Here is a 22,493-nt window from a genome sequence, read left to right on the forward strand (position 1 = left end):
CATTAGATGATTGATTGTAGAAGAAAGACGTCAGGTTCTGGAAAAAGAGTAAAAAAGAACGATAACTCAAGGGAATTCTTGATTAGCTAACAAATTCCATTTTTCTTTTTTTGGATTTAGTATGGATAAAAGAGCTTCCTATAGTATACTATTCAATTCGTGACCGCGAATTGATATGATAGCTCAGATATTGTTATTCCTGATACTAATCTGATTCAATATCATCAACATGTAAAACTTGGATCATCTCTATGGGATTAAATCCCGAGTTAATGGTACGTAAAAAAAAACGATAAGATTATGGAAGTAAATTTCTCGCATTTATTGCTACTGCACTATTCATTCTAGTTCCTGCTGCTTTTTTACTTATTATCTATGTAAAAATGGTTAGCCAGAATGATTCATTTGAATGAAACTTGATTTCGTAGTTCTTTGACGGATTCCAATTGCGTTTCTTAACTGAAACGAGCAGGCGCAAATCAGCAATATTCGATGAGAGCGAATAGTATGGTATACTATCAATTAGATTAGTCTTTTTTAGTGTAAGACGCTGTACTATAAACTATAATTTATGATAAAGATACAAACTTAATCCCAGTACTTGCCGAAAGAATCAAAGAAAAAAAAAGTAAAGTTTGGTATATATTAAGAAAAAACCAAATTAGTAATTTTTTTTTTATCATTGTCAAGCCAACCCAAGAAGAAAAGTAATTGAATTGATTGGTTGGTGGATAGATGCTCGAAAGAGTTCGATGGGATGAAAACTTCTCTGAATTTTGAATTGAAATATTGAAACAAAAGGGATCCGCTGTTCCCCATTATACTTATAAAACTTATCTAATTGAATTTTGATAAGAGTCCATTCGTGGAAATTTAAGAAAAATTCAATTAGATAAATTTCCTATCATCTATATCTCCTTTAGAAATATAAACATGGGAATTATTGAAATATCTTTTTTATTGACATTATTATCTTTAAATACACTTTGTGAAGCGATCGATAAAACAAATGATAATGATACAATTTTATTCCTCAACTAAATTAAATTAGCATTTCTAGAGTCCACTTCTTCCCCATACTACAAGTGAAAGAGAAAATGTAAAGACTACCATTAAAGCAGCCCAAGCCAGACTTACAATATCCATGTGAAATATGTCCCCTATTTCTATGAATATGAAGGACTTTTTCCATTTTTGTTTCATAATAATAGTGAAATCCCTAGTATAGAGTAAAATTTTTTGGGGATTATTCCTTTAATGAACTAATCCAATACCTGAATACTCAGCTCAAAGACTCTTTTGAGTTTTTATAGAAACTATATTACGCTTTTCTTTATCCAAAATTCGAAATTGGTTAGATATTCCCTCCCGCCGACTTCAAGGCCAAGTCAGTAATCGCATCAATAGGGCTGGAAGGGAATGAAGAGTTTTCGATAGTCCTTCTACTACTTACTAAAATTCAAATCTTTTCTTGAATCCTAGACACAAGAATTTATAGAACTTTCTTTTTTGAGAACCCCACAAGTACGTACCAAGAGACCTCTTCTTCTCCTTCCCCTCGGCCGACGAAGAATTCGGGGAGTTATCGATTATAGCAGTTGATAAGGGAGTTCGAGTCTTTTGTTAATTAATTAGAATCAGGCGACACTCGGATTTGAACTAGGGAACAAGGATTTGCAGTCCTTCGCCTTACCACTCGGCCATGCCGCCAAAACGATACAAAATAGACGATACTTAAATAGTCCCTTTTGGGGGTAGATTACTGCACTTCGTTTTTTATTTATTGGACTTGCATTTTGAATCTGTTTTCCTTGGTTGCCCTTCCACTACTTACTAAAAGAAAAATCTTTCTTTTTTTGTTTGATTCGATTCAGAACAAAAACTACGGACTTTCAGTCAAAATTCATGATAAACACGATCAATTGGAACCATTAACTATTGGCTTGACTGCAGTTTCATGAACGATTCGCAAATTTTGATTTTAAATTATGTTTACCTAATGACATAAGAAATTCCAACGGATAACTAATCAGTATTGCATCTTTTCAAGAAAAAATCGAAAACTCTTTATTTCCTTTTTCTTTTTCACAATTGCAATTATAACAAGAATTATGAGTATATGTAAACCCCGAAACCAGAACAAAAATTACACAGATGACAGTCAAGTATCTTATATATGATATATAGATATTTGCATGTGGTTAAATTGACTATTTAATAGAATAAACATAACCCGCTTTACAATACAACGATATTTTAGTAATTCTACAAATAGAGTACTAAGATAGGTAAAAATATCTCTTTTCTACGCAAATCCCTTTTTTTATGTATTGTTACAAAAAGGCCAAAAATATTGATTAAATAAATGAACTCTTTATTGTTTCTGATTATTATGTCTTTATCTCGGCGGAGGGATCAAATCCTGCATCTGTTTCGTTTTTGGTATCCAATCGGGTTGGAATATGTAATATCATAATAATGGTAGAAATGGAACTGATATTCTATACTAAAACTCAATTTTATAAATCGAATTTAAGTTAAGTATAAGTAGCAGAATTCTTTGTATTAAGAATGTTTTATCAGTTCCTTTTGTATCTGTTACATTTTAAAATTTGAGTAGAAACTTTTCTGTATTCCCCCCTTCATACATATTTCATACATTCCATATATGCTCCTATATGAATATATAGTTTTTGTGTCAAATTTTATGTGATTTAGTAAACAAAATTTAAATTCCATCAGAGATAGCTTGGTCTATATGATTCAATGAAGAATGAGCCAAAAATTGAATTTTTCAATAAATGCGGAATTGCGTGCAAATGCTACAGGATGGAAATGGGGGATGTCTACAAACCCTAGGTTTAATCAGATACAATTTGAAGGATTTTGGAGGTTCATTGATCAGGGTTTAACGGAAGAACTTTATAAGTTTCCAAAAATGGAAGATACAGACCAAAAAATTGAATTTCAAATATTTCTGGAAACATATCAATTAGCAGAGCCCATGATAAAAGAAAAAGATGCTATATATAAATCACTTACATATTCTTCGGAATTTTATGTGTCCGCAGGATTAATTTGGAAAACAAGCAAGGTGATGCAAGAACAAACAATTTTGATTCGAAATATTCCTCTCATGAATTCCCTGGGAACTTTTATAGTAAATGGAATATACAGAATTGTGATCAATCAAATATTGCAAAGCCTGGGTATTTATTACTGATCCAAATTGGACCGTAACGGAATTCCGGTCTATACCGGCACCATAATATCAGATTGGGGAGGAAGATCAGAATTAGAGATTGATAGAAAGGCAAGGATATGGGCCCGGGTGAGTAGGAAACAGAAAATATCTATTTTAGTTTTATCATCATCTATGGGGTCGAATCTCAGCGAAATTCTGGATAATGTTTTCTACTCGGAAATTTTCTTGCCTAATCTGAATGATAAGGACAATAAAAAAAAAATTGAGTCAAAAGAAAATGCTATTTTGGAGTTTTATCAACAATTTTCTTGTGTGGATGGGGATCCGGTATTTTCGAAATCCCTATGTAAGGATTTACAAAAAAAAAATTCTTTCAACAAAGATGCGAATTAGGAAGGATTGGTCGACGAAATATGAACTGGCGACTGAACTTGTAACGAGTTGAGCATAAAGCTGTTCGAGTTGGGCTCATTTACTTAATGAGCCTCAAATTTATGTTTGAACTCTTTCAATACTCAATAAACAAGCTTTGACAGAGCTTTGACCGAGCTTGTTCGCGAGTTATTTACAAACGTATCAGCTCATTTGCACCCCTACACATATCGTTCTCTTCGTTAAAATATTTTAAAATTGGTACTTATTAACAATCCCAACTTCCATTATTTTACTTTTAATAATCTCAACTATCAAATATTATTTAATAATCCGAACTTTAAAGGGTATTTGCTTTCATTGGTCACAACCGGTCACCGAACCTTTTTTTACAGGTTACGGGACACATGTCACCACGTGATTGGTTGGAAATTTTTTTAAAACATTAATAAAAAAAAATTAGCCCCCCACCCTCCTTCTCCGACAAACAACCCCCCCCCCCCGAAACCCCCCTATCACTCCGGGGAATGCCGATTTGGCGACCCCCACCCTCAAAACCCTCCCCCGTCCCCTAACCGCCACCATCAAAACAACCCCTTCCCCTAACTGCCACCCTTGAAACGGCCCCCCACCCTTCCCCCACCCTTGAGACCGGTCATCTGAGACCAGTGAAAGCAAATTGTAATACTCCGTATTATAATTATATTTATATTTATGTATATATAAATTAATTATTTTATTTATTAAAATGATTTGTTTCATTTTAAAAAGAAATTATTTATTAATAAATTTTAAGTGTGTATAAATTAAATGGATTATGAATTAAGGCAACAAAGGTATTTTAGATTGGGTCAATCCTATTTAAATGAGTGGACCAACTTATTGGGAATTTAGGGGCCCAATAAGTTTGTAATACCCCTGTAGACACCCAAATGTGTCTCCCCAAAACCAAACCCAGAGATGAATACCTTTCACGTCATTTGATTGTCAAACGAGGTGAAAGTGTGAAAAGTCTAGTGATGTGGTTGTCTTTATTAAAATATCTCTCTTTCTGTTTTTGAAAACATTTCTTTTCTTACTCTATTATGAAAATAGCCAGTCCAATTTAGTTTGGTTCATGATAAGGGTCCAATAATGGTGTAGTTGGGTCGGGCTCGAAAAGAGCTTTCCAACTATATATTATAAGCCCAATTCCAATAAATAATGAGGAAGTTATGGCCTAAATATTAAATTGGGCCCGAAATGATTTTTATATGTGGCCCAATGATCTAGAGGAGGGCCTATTAATTATTATTCCTAAAGTTGTTAGTATTGATTTTAATCTTCTAGATTATTTAGAAGGTTCTTTTAATTCTAATGGAATTGGGATTGATAATTATATTTTAAAGAGTTTTATTTGGATTAAAATAAGTGTTTTATGATAAACCTGATTTTAATTTGATAAACACGGAATTTGCTGCTTAATCATATTAAGAAGAGGATTCTGTACAAAAGCGCGTTTTATCTTTTAATTAGCGCCAAACGACAATGTCTGTCGCCAGGCGCTAATAGCTGTCGCCTGGTGCTAATCTTGTCGCCTGGCGTTGATGTCTGTCGCCTGGCGACAGATGCTAGTTTTATTCCGAATAGGACTTGATTTGTTTCCGGAATATTTTTCTATAAGTAGGGTCCTAGACCTCCGTTTTCATTCATTAACAATCATCAAGAATCATCTCTCTCTAAAAGCTAGAAGCTTTCTCTCTCTCTATTCTTTTTCTAAACCTTCCCGCTTACAAAATTCCTCATACATTAGTTCTAGACACACCTAGCCAATTTCTAAGTTGCCTTCGCCCTAAACGTGAAAGGTTAATAATTTCTGAGGGTTTGGTCCCAAATCCTATTTCAATTCTTTAATTAGATTTATTGTTTATTATTTTCCTTGAAGTTACTAACGCGTGTATTTTGTTATTAGAAAGAGATACGAGGCATCCAAGTAAGTAATTTAATTGTTATTTTGATATAGAAATCATGCTTTAATTATTTTAATTCCTAGTATCATGTTAGGATGTCTTTATGATTCCTAGTATCATGTTTAGGGTAATAACTAAGATTTCTGATGTTATGTATGCTTATGATGCTTCCTATTTCTTTCTAATATCATGTTAGTATCATGTTAGGGTTAAAGCTTTGATCTTTTAATGTTTAGTGACATGCTAGGGTTTGTTATTAATCTTGTTAGTATCATGCCTAGAATCTTGCTAATATTATTATGCTTTGAGATTGAGATTATTATTATGATGATGATAATTGTTATTATGTTGCTTGATATATATTATATTATTGTTGTTGGTTGATCACGCGCTCTCTTGCAGGTTTAAAGGGAATTTGTACTTGTAATCACGCTTAATAAGATAATTAATAATCTTGTTTCAGCTAATATGATTATAATTCAAGTGATCTCCAATAATAGTTTTGTTTGTGCATTAAATTCAACCAACATAGATTAAACAGGTTTAGGGTTAATCTAATGGTTGTATGTTAGTCAGAAAGCGCACATGAATACGAGAAGAATAAAGTAGAGGCCTATTTAGGGCAGGTTCAATCTCTTTTAGGTTGGATTTGTACGTTCATCCCCGAATATCTAGTCATGGTTCCAAACCTATTGGAGTTAACGATCTCCTGGATCGTTAAGGGGTGTAACCTTCACCCTGTGAACGGTTTACAAGTTCCTAAAACTTGTTGGCGACTCTTTTACTCTAGCTTCCTTCCCTTTGGAAGCCACCATGCTTAAGTGTATGATCACAGTGGGCTCAAGTGTGGGATGCTTGAAATATTCCCTACAACCTCGTATTTTTATATGTATTTTTAATTTAAATAGTATTTCTTGAAGTATTTAAAGAAGTTGAAAGTAATTATTTACGAGGTTTTATATATTTAAAGAGTTTTATTAAAGATCCAATTTATTTATTTATTTAATATTTTTGAAATACTTTATTTTATAATTTAAAAATATTGGGGCATATGATTTTATAAAAGGTAATTTTTAAAGTCAATGGTATTTAAAGGAAAGTCAAATTGTAGTTGGAATAGAAAAGGGATCATTAGGGTAGGAAAGGAATTTTAGGTAGGAGGGTTTTTGAGAGAGGGTATAAATACCCATCATATGAGCAAAAATCAAACTTTGCCCAAGGTGGAGAATACCCAAAGGTAACTCTCATTCTCTCTCCTTTTATTTTCCTTTTCTTTCTTTTTTTCCCCTTCCCCTTTCTTCTTCCCCTTGCACACACGACGACCACCACCACTGCACATCGCCGGTGTGCCACCGCACAACCAGCGAAGCCAGCGACAGCAGCAGCGGCAACACCAGCGGGCGCGGCAGTAGCCCTGCTGTGGTATTGGGGCTGTGCGAGGCTTAAAAAATAATAAAAAAAATAAATTCTTTTTATTTTAATACTAAACTAGCCTTTAATTAATTGATGTTTTTGGGTATTTGTGATGATTTTTAATTATAAGTATGATGCATATAAATTTTCAGATTTGGTTTTGAATTAAAAAGCCCCAAATTGAAAACCCTACGTTTCTAAATTATTGTATATTGATGGAAATTGATTATGGGTGGTTTAAATTATTGAATTAGGTGTTTTAAAACATATTTACAGCAAGTTTTAATGATTTAATAAAGCTGGAAATTTTGTTAGTAAGTCATAATTAAGTTTCTTAAAGGGATTTTTGACGATCCATTAATTGGGATTAAAGTAAGGGATTTTAAATGATTTATGAGTGATTTAAGGAGTGTTTATATTGCTGGAAATTTGGATCTAATAGGTATTAATGCCTCTTTCTAATTTTGGATTGTAGGATATTTCCAAGTGAGTGACTTTGTGTAGTTGTGACGATTTTGAGATTGTATTCAAGGTACGTTCGTATACTTGGTATTAATTTGATGATGTAGGAACATGTTAGGCTTGAATAATTAATTCCAAGTAGTATTATGATAGGTATTAATTGGGATTTGTTATTTGGTTGATGTTGGTAATTGAATTATGAATCATGGATTATTTGTGATGGTTTGGTGATTGGAAATAATTACGTGTTTGACAAGAGGAAAATGTAGGTCGTTATCTACCTCTCCCTAGAGCCAAACTTAATTTGTAAACACTTGACCAACCCTAATACAAGTATATGGTAAGTCAAGGATCGAACCCAAAGGAATGAGTAGGAACGATGCTATAGCCTATGTCAAGCTAAATCGAAGAATATAAATGGTAGTGGTTGGTAACTAAAATGTCAAAAAGCTAACAAATCGAAGAATTCAATATGCTAAACACTAGGGATATAGGTTCCACATGCAAGCTCAATGATTATGCTAATTGAAGGATCACTTAATCAATTCAAACATTACAAAGGATACGCAATAGTTGCAATCAAAGGAATCCAAAAACTATCTCCTATAAGCCAAGATAGGGTTCACTATGAATGGCTAACTAGGAAAATCACAATCTCAATTAAAGCAATTTTCAAATCAAGGGTTCATGTCATTGAAATTTGCAATGCAATCTAGATTAATCTTATAGGTTGATCACTCCTAGTCTAATTAATCACATGCACAACTATGTCAACCAATTTAATTGCAACATTCAAATCAATTTAACCAATTTAATTGCAACATTCAAATCAATTTAGCATCATCAACTAGCAAAAATCATCAATCAAGCATGCTTCCCCTTCTCCCTAGCAACTAATCTACTCACTAAACATGGTGAAATTAAGAAACAAAACAAATTCAATCAAATTCATATTCATTTAAAGCTTAATCAAAAGAAAATCAATCAATCAACAAATTCTAGAGCAAGGAATGTAATCTCAATCAAAATTCAAGAAACTAGAAGGAATTGCATTAAAAGTAAATCAAAGGAAAGAAATCTTACAAACATTCATTGAATTGAAGAAGGAATTTCAAGATCAAATTGAAATCTAAGATCAAATTCAAGTACAAACAAGTAAATCTTAAGCTTCTCCCTCTACTTTCTCTCTCTACTATTTCTGGAAAAATTCTCTCTCTAGTACAAAGTTAAGTCGTCATAAAAAGGAAAGTCAAAAGCTATAAATAGGAAAATCGAGCGAAGGGGGCCGCACAGGCCGTGCGCATGCACAGACCAGCCGCACGCGCATAGCTGGGTCCGCACACACCCCTGTGCCGCGTGAGCGCACCCTTGTGTGGTGCACGAGGCCTTGGCTCCTTTGCTTGCTTGATCAAACTCCGCGCTCCCGAGCATCCCCATCATCAGTGCACTGGAGATGATGCTCGCGAACAAGGCAGTCCCAAAATGAGCAAATTGACTTGATTATTCACCTACAAAACACAAATAAAACAAAGAGAGAAAGCATAACAAAGTAAAACTAAAACTAAAACTATGAATTATCAATTAAAAATATGAAAAACTCATATAAACCAATTTAGAACCAAAGTGAATTATAAAAATGGAAAATCAAATAAAACTAAGAGAATTATATGAAAATGATGAAAGAAAATAAAGAAAATGAACCTAATTCTTATTCTTTTGAGCGCCATAAACGACGCTCATCAAATTCCCCCAAGCTAAACTTTTGCTCGTCCTCGAGCAAAACAAAATCAAACCCAAGGGAAAATGATGACACTACTCAAGCAAAGAAAGAAACAAGAAAATTAGAGAAGATAAGAATATACACTAACTCACTTTCGTAGGAATCACGGTCAATTTTAGTAACTAAAGACAAGCCGTTTAAACAACTAGATCGCTCTAGAGGACGAGTGATGCTCTCGTAAAGGTTTCCAAAGAGGTTAACCTATAACTCTTTTTATTAAAAAGGAGGCAAAGCAAAAAGAAAAGAAAAGAAAAAGTTTAAAACCTCGAAAAGAAAAGAAATGCTTATACAATGGATTTTTGCACATGATCAAGGCACGAAGGATATCAAACTTTATAAAACAACAATGGTAAGCACGCTCTAGGATATCGAGGGTTGATTGAAACATAGGGTATGCTAAGCGTAGAGAACTAATGAGGTGCAATCCACTTTCATCCCAACCAATCTAACCGCGTTCTCTCTAATGGCTTCAAATCTTCCCTTAGTAAGCGTCTCTATGGTTCCACGAAGGAACCGGAAAAGAATAGAATTTGAGGGTTCTCGACATCTTGACCTTGCATCCTTTTTCCTTAGGCTTTAACTCATAATGCCCTCCCTCGGTATATGACTCAACCACTAGGTCGAAAGGACTTTCCCAAAGGTTGTAACGTAAGGGCAAAAGGTTAGGGGTAGACTTAAAATTTAGAATTTGGTGGTACACCTAGGTTATGAAGCAAAGGTTGGCCACACCTCGACACCAAAACCTAGAAGTCACCAAACAAAAACAAACTAATACCCCCAAGCTTATTCAAAGCTATATCCACAAGCATATATACAAAAAGCGTAAACGCTTCTCCCCCAAGCGAAAAGGAAGCATTGTTCTCAATGCTTGAAAAGGGAAAAGAATCACATCAAATTGTTTTTTTTTTCACTCTTTTTTATGTAATATTCACTTTATCAAAGCAATTGTCCTTGCCTCTTTTAACTTTGGACGACTTTTTCATTATGCATTTATTAAGTCCTTACCTTTTTAAAACTTTGGACGACTTTTTCATTTATTCATTTGCCATTATTCACAATATATACAAAAGACGAGTTTGCTTACAAATAAACCAATATCCAACTTTACGAACCACAAACACCAAAAGCATGACCAATTGTTTCACAAAAACCAAAAATGGAACACAAAAAAAAACAAAAGGCTCAAAGTTCTAAATATGTGGCTTGAAAAGAAGGGGAAAGGCTCAAATGGTTAGCAAGACGGTAAATGTAAACCCAATGAACTAAAAAGAAAGAAGAAAATCCTAGAAATAAAAAATTACCACCCCAAAAAATGGCCTTTGTCCTTCCTAGTTGGTTCGGTCTCGTGTTTGAGAATTATGAGTCAAGATTCAAGATTAGGAATGCAAAGGTGAAGGATCCACGCCGCACAATAAAAAATGATGAAGGCTTGAAAAATAGAAATCCTCACACGGTTGTAGCAAAAACTTACAAAAGGTGTCAAATCCACCAAAGGAAGCAACTCCGTCTTACCACAAACCAAAAGAATCCGGCTTCAAGGCCCCAAAAGGTCTAAACTTCTACCTTAGCATACCCTATCCTAGAGTCAACCAAAGATACTCTCAAACCGTGCAAACCATTGTATTTAGGAAGAAAAATAGCCAATGTGCAAGTTCAAGTGGTACTAAGTCCAAAGTAAAAGCAAAAAAAAAAAAAAAAAAAACGAAGAAATAAAAGCAATGCCTTAAAAACATTTTATTCATATTCACAAAAACAAGTTTTGCTTTTTTTTTTTGTTTTTTTATTATATATTTTTTTATTTATAATATTTTTTTTATTTATAATATTTTTTTTTTGAGAATTTAAATAAAGGGACTAAAAACAAAATAAAGAGAACAAGGGATAAAAAGAAAAGAAAAGAATAGGAAAAAGAGAAAAGGAAAACATGAAGGAAGAAGAAAACAAAAGAAAAAGAAAAAGAAAAAGAAGAAAAGGAAAATGAAATGAAAAATAGAAAAGGAAAGGAGAAGTAGAAAGCAAGAAGGAAGTAATGCTAACACACATAAATCCCAATCAACAAACAAGTGAACATTCGGCCACAACGCCAATGTTCCCAAACACACTAGGGTGTTAAAAAGCAAACAATCTCGAACCATTCAACTTCTCCTAGAACTAATCCTAGACTAAGAAACCAAGAAAAGAAAAAGAAAAGAAATAGAAAGATCTCACCGGGCGCCAAAGCTATTGCACATTAAACAAGGCGAAAGAGCACCTTTATGAATCGTCAAAATCCAAAGCATAAGCAATAGAGCAAGGTGAGAAATAAAAAACTATATACAAAGAAAATTGTTAGTAACTTCAATACAAAAGGAAAGAAGAAAATAGAAAACAAAATGTTGGAAAATAAAGAAAAAGTAAGTAATAGTAGCAGTAAGGGTCAGAATCATAAAACTAAAATAGTATCAGGAGACAAGAAATCAGACAGTCATCATCAGGAATCATCATAACAAAGACACAGAGAAAATGTAGCGGACAACGATCAGCGAAACAAGCAACAAACCAATAACCGGGCAGAGAAATCAGCAGAATTACAACAGTATCGTCATAAAACCAAACGACACAGAGATCAATACCAGAAGCATAGGAGACCAGGAATGAACTACAAAAGTAGGGGGATATGGTGAAGCATAGAAACAAATGGCATAAAGCACCCCCAAGCTTAAACTGGACTACCCCCTAACTCTAAACCTAAAGACATATAGGCAATCGAGAAACATCATATAAAGCACATAAGAAGGGGGGGGGGTAGCCATGGTAGTATCACTCCGCACTATGGTAAGGGGTAGAATGAGAACTCCCCTCACCGGTCTCCATCACATGACTAGAGCTAGCCATCTCGCTCACGTCCATGGGAGCCTTACCCCTTAACCTACCTTCCCTCCTAGCTCTATCAACCTCAAAATAATGAGACCAATCATCTAAGACCGGCTCACCCGACCTACCCCACCTTCCAAAAGTCTCAGGGTCTGGAAAGGGCGAAGGATTAGCCAGATCATATGTATAATCACAACCACCAGGTCGCCGATAGTCGTAAGTGGCCGGGGTGGTGCCTATGATAGAACTAGGGTGAATATGAGGGCCCTCCCAATAAGGGTAGCAAGGCCGAGGACCAATGGTAGGATCAAAAGGTTCCCATTGAGGAATAGGTCCATGTTGGACCGGGAGATACGGGTAATTAGGGCTCGATCTCCCCCCTCCGAACATGCAAATCGTACAATTGATTTGTATGATAGTTATAACAAAGATTAGGGGTTTGCATAGAAGGCATAGAATATAACACATTAGCAATAGAATCAAGCCTAGCATGAATAGTTGACAAATCAAAAGTAGAAGGAGTAGGAGAGGGGGAAGGAATAGGTGTACCTTCCGGTTCAACCGTGGGAATAGTTTGAACATTCGATGAGAAAGCATTGGTCGAGCGGCCTCTTGTATGATTCGTCCTACGTCAAATAGAAGGATCAATATCTCGCATCGGAGGCCTCCAAGATAAGGAATCTTTCTCTTTTGGTCGGGTAGTTGCCTCTTTGCATGGGATTAAGAACCATTCTTTAACCCAGGAAACTTTCCAAATGAAGACATCATCCTTTCTAGTACGATCGAGGAACTTTTGGTTCACAAGGGTGGAGATGTTGAGGAAACGAGAAGAATATTTTTCTCGAGGATTAATAATTGGGGGAAGCTCATTTAACAAAGTCTTATAGTCGTCATTGATGCAAAGAGCTAGGATAGAAATCATCCCTCCCAACTGGATGCTCCCCGATAGGCTAACTCCATAAAGGATATCCAAGAATCGATTGATCAAGTGCTCCGTGAAATCCACTAGCTCAATCTCAAAGTCATTTTGGTCGGCTATCCACAACCAACAAAGCTCCTCTCGAGAGGTAGCTCCCAAAGAGTTCTTGGAGCAAAGAGCGTAAGTGAGGAGACGGTTGAAATACCGCATAGCTGGATGAATCATGGAGGCGGTCTTGGAATTTTGAGTCTCATACTTCCCTTCCTCCGAGATACTTCTCCACCAACGTTGCTCATTATATCCATGGTCATCTGCCATTCTACCATGCGCCGGATAGATACAATGTTCCGCGCCCGCGGCCCATGGAAACTTGAAGTATGAACATAGTTGAGAATCCGTGAATGAGTGATCATGATTGAAAAGTTGGAAAGTCAAAATCCTTGAGGAATCGTCACTCGATTCTCGGACTACTTCAAGAGAAGAAAGAAATTCATAGGTCACCCTAGCATAAGTAGGGGCGCTCAAATCCAAGAACTCTAAAAGATCAAGGCCCTTTGCAAGAAGCCGAACGTCCTCATCTATGCCGAGAAACTTGGTTGTTGCTTGATCGTAGAATCTTGTTGGTCTTAGCTTTCTCTTGGATAGACGCTTGAAACGATCCCAATGCGATTCTTTAGAAAATTCAATGCCGAATGTCTCTTCTACCTCGGGTGGAGGTGGAACAACATGCCTAGGTTTGCTTGAACTTGATCTTGCCCACTTCTTGTGACGGATTGGAGCCATCTACAAGAAGGAAAACAACTCATGAGCAAATCTTACATTTGTCATATTTCAATAATAAGCATAAGTAATTGCTCAAGAATCAAGCACACATGCAATATCTCAAAATAGAAACAAGAGATGGCTACATATGAACAATGCCATTAATACAGAATCATGAATTTGAAGCAAGTAAGCATGAATTAAAGGAAAAAATGAACATAAGAGACCAAATTATGAATCAAATTGAGCAAAATAATCTCAAACATTGAATTATCAAAGCAATAAAACCATAATAAAGAATACCCATGAGAGAGAAAATGACCAACAATGGTGAATCAAGGAAACAAGCAAATTATACAAATTCATCGTGAAAAAGCTTCAATTTAACACTCAATGATATCATTCAACACAAATTACAAGTTAAAAGAACCAACAATGGAGTTCTACCATGAAAGCAAAAACAAGGTTTCAAGCTTGAACAATGAGGAAGAAGATGACTAGAAAATTAGAAATTATACCTCAATGAAGCCTTGAATTACTTGCAAATTGCACAAAATGAAGATTTAAGAACAAATAGAACACCCAAAGACAAGTTCCAAACCTCAACACAAATCCTCAAAATTTTGAAAAAACCCCAAAATTTTCGAAATTTGGGTTCGAAAATCTGGAATTTTTAGTAAAATTCGAAAATGAGATGAGTTTAATGTAATTTGATCTTAGAATGAAATAAAAGAGGTGAAATTGATATGATTTTGTAAGAAAAATAACAGGGTTTGATGAGAGAATGAAGTTGGGAAAATTGGGCAAAAGTCGGGGAGAGAGAAAGGAGAAATAAGGTTGGTGCGTTTTGGGGGTGATAAGGGGGTGCTGAACGCACTGGTAGCTGGCGACGGTGCGTGTGCGCAGGCGACAGCGGGGGGGATCTGATTCTTGCTTGGGGCTGCGATGCTTGGCTAAAAATCTCTGCCTACCTGGTGCGTGCGTGTAGCCAGGAGGTGCGTGCGCACCAGGTAGGGGCTGGTTTGGTTCAAAAAATCAGGCCAAACTCTGAACCGTGTGGTGCGCGCGCGCAGGGATGGGGTGCGTGCGCACCAAGGGGGTACGGGGATGGTTAAAAAACCGTCAATTTTTTGTTAAAGTTAGCGAAAAATTTCTGACACCTTTGGTGCGCGCGCGCGATCTTTGGTGCGCGTGCACCAAGCAAGAATATTTCGGCCATGAATTTACTCTCGTGTTTGCATAATTAGATATTTGAAAGCGCATTCGAAAAAGAGTAGAAAATCAATAAAAATGCAAATATGAGAGCATAAAACCCCAACAAGCTTTCCACCTAAACTTAACCAAACCTCGAGAAAGCTTGAAATAACACCAAAATTGTTGGAAATTTTCTTCGATCCAATCTCATGGTACCTAAAATTAAGAAAAAAAAAAGAGGAATAGGAAAAATTCTCAAGGATAAAAGAAGTATAGAAAATCGTGAAATCAAAGGAAAAAGGTTAGAAAACAAGGTTGCCTCCCGGGTAGCGCTTGTTTAACGTTATAGCTCGACGTCCTCCACCAGTTAAGGTGGTTGTCGGGAAAGCAATGAGTGAACAAGGCCAACAAAAGCACCGTCGAAATACTTCTTGAGACGATGGCCATTGACCTTAAATGGACAAGAAGAATCCATCATTGAGACCTCTACAACACCACTTGGAAAAACATTCTTGACCAAATAGGGACCGCTCCATCTTAACATGAGCTTTCCGGGAAACAACTTCATTTTTGAATTGTAGAGAAGAACCTTATCGCCAACACAAAAATCTTTCTTCTCAATAAGCTTGTCATGCGTTTCCTTGGAATGAGCTTTGTACACCTAGCACAATCATAAGCATCAAACTGAAGCTCCTCTAGCTCATGAAGATCCAACCACCTTTTCTCCCCCGCATTGCCAAGTCAAAATTTATCTTCTTGATTGCCCACAAAGCACGGTGTTCAATTTCAACTGGGAGATGGCATGACTTGCCATAGACTAGGCGGTATGGAGTGGTACCTATAGGGGTCTTAAAAGCCGTTCGATAGGCCCAAAGAGCATCATCCAACTTATCCGACCAATCCTTTCGATTTCTTGCAACCGTCTTTTCAAGGATAAGTTTGATTTGACGATTAGAGACTTCCACTTGACCGCTCGATTGAGGATGATATGGGAGGCCGAATCTTTGATGGACTCCATGCTTCCTCAACATCTTTTGGAAGGCATGGTGGATAAAATGAGAACCGTTGTAGCTTATCACCGCCTTTGGTACCCCAAATCTTGGAAAGATTATCTTCTTAAACAACTTCATAACCACCTTGTGGTCATTAGTTGGGGAGGCAATGGCCTCAACCCACTTAGACACGTAACCAACCGCCACAAGAATATATTGATTTCCGAAAGATGAGGGAAATGGCCCCATAAAATCAATACCCCACACATCAAACACTTCCAACTCAAGTATGGGTTGTTGAGGCATTTCATTTCTCTTGGAGATGTTCCCAACTCTTTGACATCGGTCACATGTCTTGACAAAGCCCCATGAGTCCTTAAAGAGATATGGCCACCATAAATCGCATTGAAGGACCTTAGTGGCGGTCTTAGAGACACCCATATGGCCCCCGCTTGGATCCGAATGACACATTTTCAAAACACTAGGCACCTCTTCGTTTGGCACACAATGTCTAACTAAGCCATCGACCCCCCGCTTGTATAAGATGGGATCATCCCACACATAATGCCTTGCCTATCTCTTGAGCCTCTTTCATTGGTTCTTAGAAAAGGAAGGAGGAACTCCCCACATGCAAGAAAGTTCACTAAATCGGCAAACCATGGGAACTCCTTTGCTTCAATAGCATATAAGAAATCATCAAGCATCCTATCCTCAATTGGAGAACCATCATCATGAGTTTGAGAATCTTCTAAACGAGAAAGATGATCCGCCACAACATTTTCCGCTCCTCTTTTATCCCTAATCTCAATGTCAAAGGTTTGGAGCTCAAGAACCCACCGAATCAACCTTGGCTTGGACTCTTTCTTGGCAAAAAAAAACTTGAGAGCCACATGATCCGTGAAGACAATGGTTTTGGAACCCAATAGATAACAACGGAACTTCTCAAAAGCATGAACTATAGCCAAGAATTCCTTTTCCATTGCAGTGTAATTCCGTTGAGCTCCATTTAGAGTCTTGGACATATAATAGATCACATGAAGTTTCTTGTCCACTCTTTGACCCAAGACACATCCTATTGCCGAATCACTTGCATCACACATCAACTCAAATGGTAAATCCCATCTTGGAGCTTGAACAATAGGAGTAGAGATTAAAGCTTTCTTCAACTTATTGAATGCCTCCAAACACTTATCATCAAACACAAACTCGACATCTTTTTGAAGAAGATCATTGAGGGGCTTTGCAATGAGCGAGAAATCCTTGATGAATCTTCTATAAAACCCGGTATGCCCTAAGAAAGATCTCACTCCCTTTACATTCACCGGAGGTGGAAGCTTTTCAATGACTTCAATTTTAGCTTTACCCACCTCTATCCCCTTGTGAGAGATCTTGTGGCCAAGGACTATGCCTTCCTCCACCATGAAGTGACATTTCTCCCAATTCAAGACCAAGTTCACCTTCTCACACCTTGCAAGACATTTTTCAAGGTTTTCAAGGCATGCCTCAAATGAAACACCTCCTACGGAGAAGTTGTCCATAAAAACCTCCATCTCCTCTTCCAACATATCTCCAAATATATTCATCATGCATCTTTGAAATGTCGCGGGAGCATTGCAAGGGCCGAAGGGCATTCACTTATAAGCAAATGTACCATATGGACAAGTGAAGGTTGTTTTCTCTTGGTCATCCGGGTGGATAGGGATTTGGAAAACTCCCGAATAACCATCATGAAAACAATAGAACTTGTGCCTTGTTAGTCTTTCAAGCATTTGATCAATAAAAGGAAGGGGGAAATGATCTTTCTTTGTAGATGTGTTTAGACGTCTATAATCTATACACATCCTCCATCCCGTGACCGTCCTCGTCGGAATGAGCTCACCTTTCTCATTCTCAACGACAGTCATACCCCCCTTCTTTGGACAACGTGAAAGAGAGAGACCCACCTAGAACTAGAAATGGGGAATGTGATTCCCGAATCCAAAAGTTTGGTGATCTCCTTTTCCACTACCTCTCCCATTTGGGGGTGTAGCTTTCGTTGCCTCTCAATAAAAGGTAAAGCACCCTCCTCAAGAGTTATGTGATGTGTACATAAAGCGGGGCTTATACCTTTGACGTCATCAATGGTATAACCCAAAGCACTTTGGTGTTTTTTCAAAACACCACACAACTTTTGAGCTTGATGCTCACTCAAAGAAGAGCTAACAATCAAGGGAAAAGTGGAGTTGGGTCCCAAAAATTCATACCTAAGGTGTGATGGAAGAGGTTTGAGCTCAACCATTGGAGCACCTTTACCTTCCTTCGATGTTGCCACTTGCAACGCTTCTTGGCTAGAAATGCTCAAACACATTTGCTCTTCAACATCCTCAAAGCTTCCATTGAGCAAATCTTCATACAAACCCTTCTCCTTGTTAAGAGTACCTATCTTTTCCTTATTCAACAAAACATTCTCAAGAGCATCGTTAGAAGTGAGCAATTGCTCATGCATAGAAGACACAACATGATCAAGAGAATCAATCAACATACAATTTCTAAATAAGAACTTGGATACTTCATGCTATCATTCAAGTCAAATTCTATAACCTCATCCCCTACTTTGAGCGAAATTTTAGCACTTTTCACATCTATCAAAGCACCCGAAGTAGCAACGAATGGTCTCCCTAGAATGATAGGAATATTAGCATCTTCATCCATCTCAAGCACAACAAAATCAACCGGAATAACAAATTATCTAACCCTCAAAGGAACATCCTTTACCTTACCCTTAGGAAACTTAATTGACCTATAGGCCAATTGCAAAGTGATGTTAGTAGGTAAGATTTCCCCTAGATCAAGTCTTTGGTACACCGAGTATGGCATGAGGCTAACATTAGCTCCTAGGTCACACAAGGCATTCTCAATTTGCATTTTATAAATGTCACAAGGGATGGAAAAGTTTCTGGGGTCTTTTAGCTTAGGTGGCATCTTGTTCATTATGATAGCACTACAATTCTCGATCAAGTTCACCGTCTCTACACCATCACATGTCCTCCTACCACTCAAAATGTCTTTGAGGAATTTTGCGTAGTTGGGCATTTGGGTGACAACTTCGGTAAATGGTAGAGAAAGGTGAAGTTGCTTAAGCATGTCAATGAATCTTCCAAATTGTTCATCTAACATGTGTCTCATGAATTTTTTTGGATAAGGAAGCTTGGGTTTCACAATACCTTTCTCCACTCTCACCTCACTAGGCTTCTCAATCTCAACCTCACTCAAAGATGCACCATCTCTCTCATCTTCAACCAAAACCTCTTTTGTGCCCTCTTTGGTCTCACTCTTCCTAGGCAAACTCTCCTCAAGAATCTTACCACTCCTTGTGACAATAGCATTAACCGGTCTCTTGGGATCTAGGCCTTGGGAAGGTAAAGAAGAAGGACTAGCATGATCTTTCAAAGCATTAGCAAGTTGAGAAATTTGGTTTTCAAGCATCTTATTATGAGTCATCATTTCATTAAGTTTCTTATCACTTACGGTCATGTAAGTGTTCAACAACTTTGTTTGATTTTCAATGATTTCTTCCAAATTTGTTCTATGTGAAGAAGAAAAGGATTGAACATAGGAATTATCATTTTGGGCCTTTGGAGCAAATCCGGGTGGAGGGCCTCTTTGAGCGTTGTTTTGAAAATTGCCTCTACCTTGATTGTTCCAATTACCCCTATTTTGATTTTGAACATAACCTTGATTATGGTTACCACTACCTTGATTATGATTCCCATAACCTTGGTTTTAACTACCATAATTTTGGTTTTGATTTTGGCTACTATAACCTTGATTGTTATAGTTACCTCGAGAACCTTGGTTCCTATAACCACCACCTTGGTTATAGTTGTCAAAATTGCCATGATTGTTGTAATTCCTATTCCATTGACCTCTTTGATTCTCAAACCTAGAATCATGATTATTTGACACATAGTTCACATGCTCATTCACATTTCCATCTTGATCATCACAAACATCCATACATGCATGAGGGCAACTAGAAACATCATGATCATACAACTCACAATCATCACAAAACAAGCATCCACTAGGCATGTTATTAGAAGACGGAAGGGGTTGAGAATTAGAAGACGTACCTCTCCCCTTAGATTGGGAGGGAAGACTTGAAACTTGGTAGGTAGCACTTTCCAACTTTGCCTTGATAGCGGACATCTCCTTCCCCAAGTTTGTCATTTGTGAGGATAGATTGTTGATTGCATTTAGATGATCAACCGAGTACACCGAAGAGCTACTCTTGCTAGTTAACTCTCTTTCTCCACCTTGCCAATCTCTATAATACCTCACTACGTCTTCAATTATGTCCACCACTTCCTCTTCCGTTTTGTTCATGATAGGACCTCTGGCTCCTCCATCTAAACATGATTTTCCTTGAGGGCTAAGGACTCCATAGAAGATTTGAATGATTTGATAGGTTGGAATTCCGTGATGAGGACATTCTCTTTGATAATCTTTGTATCTCTCCCATGCTTCATAGAGGCTCCCACTTGGCTTTTGCTTGAAACCTTGAATCAAAGCTCTAGCCTCCGCCGTTTTCTTTTGAGGATAGAAACGGGATAGAAATTCCTTGGTAACCTCGTCCCATGTCCTTAGAGAATTTGGCTTAACCTCCTTGTCTAGCAATTCCAATACACGCCCCATGAGAGAAAAGGGAAAGAGCTTGAGGCGGATGAATTCTTGGGAGATTCCGTTCACCTTGATAGTATTGCAATATTTCTCGAACTCCTTGAGATGGTTTAGTGGGCTTTCATGCTTGGCCCCACTAAATTGTCGCCTCTCTATCAAAGTGATCATTGCCGGTCTTATTTCAAAATCATTTTCCGGTGTTGTAGGTGGAGCAATCCCACTCTCAAATCTATATGCACCGGGAATCCCCAATTCTTTCAATGCCACTCTCGGATTTTCTCCCATTCTTGCTTGTTCTTCTTGTTGTGGTTCTTCTTCACTTGAAATTCTAGGTCTCAAAGATCGTCTAGCACCCCTCAACCTTGCAATAGTTCTCTCAATTTCCGAATCAAATGGCACTAGTGAATGACCACGTGCTCTATGCACAAAACCTCAAAAGAAATGGTCAGAGCACGGCTACAAATGTAGCCTAAAAGAAAATCTTTTTGTATTTTCAATTAAAGGTGAAATAGACTCAACAACTATAATAAAGCACCAATATCACTCCCCGGCAACGGCGCCAATTTTGACTAGAGGAAAATGTAGGTCGTTATCTACCTCTCCCTAGAGCCAAACTGAATTTGTAAAAACTCAACCAACCCTAATACAAGTATATGGTAAGTCAAGGATCAAACCCAAAGGAATGAGTAGGAACGATGCTATAGCCTATGTCAAGATAAATCGAAGAATATAAATGGTAGTGGTTGGTAACTAAAATGTCAAAAAGCTAACAAATCGAAGAATTCAATATGCTAAACACTAGGGATATAGGTTCCACAAGCAAGCTCAATGATCATGCTAATTGAAGGATCACTTAATCAATTCAAACATTACAAAGGATAAGCAATAGTTGCAATCAAAGGAATCCAAAAGCTATCTCCTATAAGCCAAGATAGGGTTCACTATGAATGGCTAACTAGGAAAATCACAATTAAATTCAATCAATTAAAGAAATTCTCAAATCAAGGATTCATGTCATTGAAATTTGAAATGCAATCTAGATTAATCTTGTAGGTTGATCACTCCCAGTCTAATTAATTACATGCACAACTATGTCAACCAATTTAATTGCAACATTCAAATCAATTTAGCATCATCAACTAGCAAAAATCATCAATAAAGCATGCTTCCCCTTCTCCCTAGCAACTGATCTACTCACTAAACATGGTGAAATGAAGAAACTAAACAAATTCAATCAAATTCATATTCATTTAAAGCTTAATCAAAAGAAAATCAATCAATCAACAAATTCTAGAGCAAGAAATGTAATCTCAATCAAAATTCAAGAAACTAGAAGGAATTGCATTAAAAGTAAATCAAACGAAAGAAATCTTACAAACATTCATTGAATTGGAGAAGGAATTTCAAGATCAAATTGAAATCTAAGATCAAATTCTAGTACAAACAAGTAACTCTTAAGCTTCTCTCTCTACTTTCTCTCTCTACTATTTCTGGAAAAATTCTCTCTCTAGTACAAAGTTAAGTCGTCATAAAAAGGAAAGTCAAAAGCTATAAATAGGAAAATCGAGCGAAGGGGGCCGCACAGGCCGTGCGCACGCACAGACCAGCCTCGCGCGCATAGCTGGGTCCGCACACACCCCTGTGCCACGTGCGCGCACCCCTGTGTGGTGCACGAGGCCTTGGCTCCTTTGCTTGCTTGATCAAACTCCGCGCTCCTGAGCATCCCCATCATCAGTGCACTCGAGATGATGCCAGCGAACAATGCAGTCCCAAAATGAGCAAATTGACTTGATTATTCACCAACAGAACACAAATAAAACAAAGAGAGAAAGCATAACAAAGTAAAACTAAAACTAAAATTATGAATTATCAACTAAAAATATGAAAAACTCGTAAAAACCAATCGAGAACCAAAGTGAATTATAAAAATGGA

General features: G+C 37.0%; 2 non-coding genes across 2 annotated transcripts; one reads left to right on the forward strand and one right to left on the reverse strand.

Moving 5' to 3' along the window:
* Window positions 1-1,639: 1,639 nt before the first annotated feature.
* TRNAC-GCA (transfer RNA cysteine (anticodon GCA)) lies at window positions 1,640-1,710 on the reverse strand. The gene has a single exon. It is a non-coding gene; the product is annotated as a tRNA-Cys (tRNA).
* An 18,644-nt stretch (window positions 1,711-20,354) lies between these two features.
* LOC145565730 (small nucleolar RNA R71) lies at window positions 20,355-20,460 on the forward strand. Its single transcript, XR_014095111.1, has one exon. It is a non-coding gene; the product is annotated as a small nucleolar RNA R71 (small nucleolar RNA).
* The last annotated feature ends 2,033 nt before the right edge of the window (window positions 20,461-22,493 follow it).

Source organism: Chenopodium album, chromosome 10, assembly GCF_948465745.1.
Source record: "Chenopodium album chromosome 10, dcCheAlbu1.1, whole genome shotgun sequence".
In the NCBI taxonomy this organism is placed as follows: domain Eukaryota; kingdom Viridiplantae; phylum Streptophyta; class Magnoliopsida; order Caryophyllales; family Amaranthaceae; genus Chenopodium; species Chenopodium album.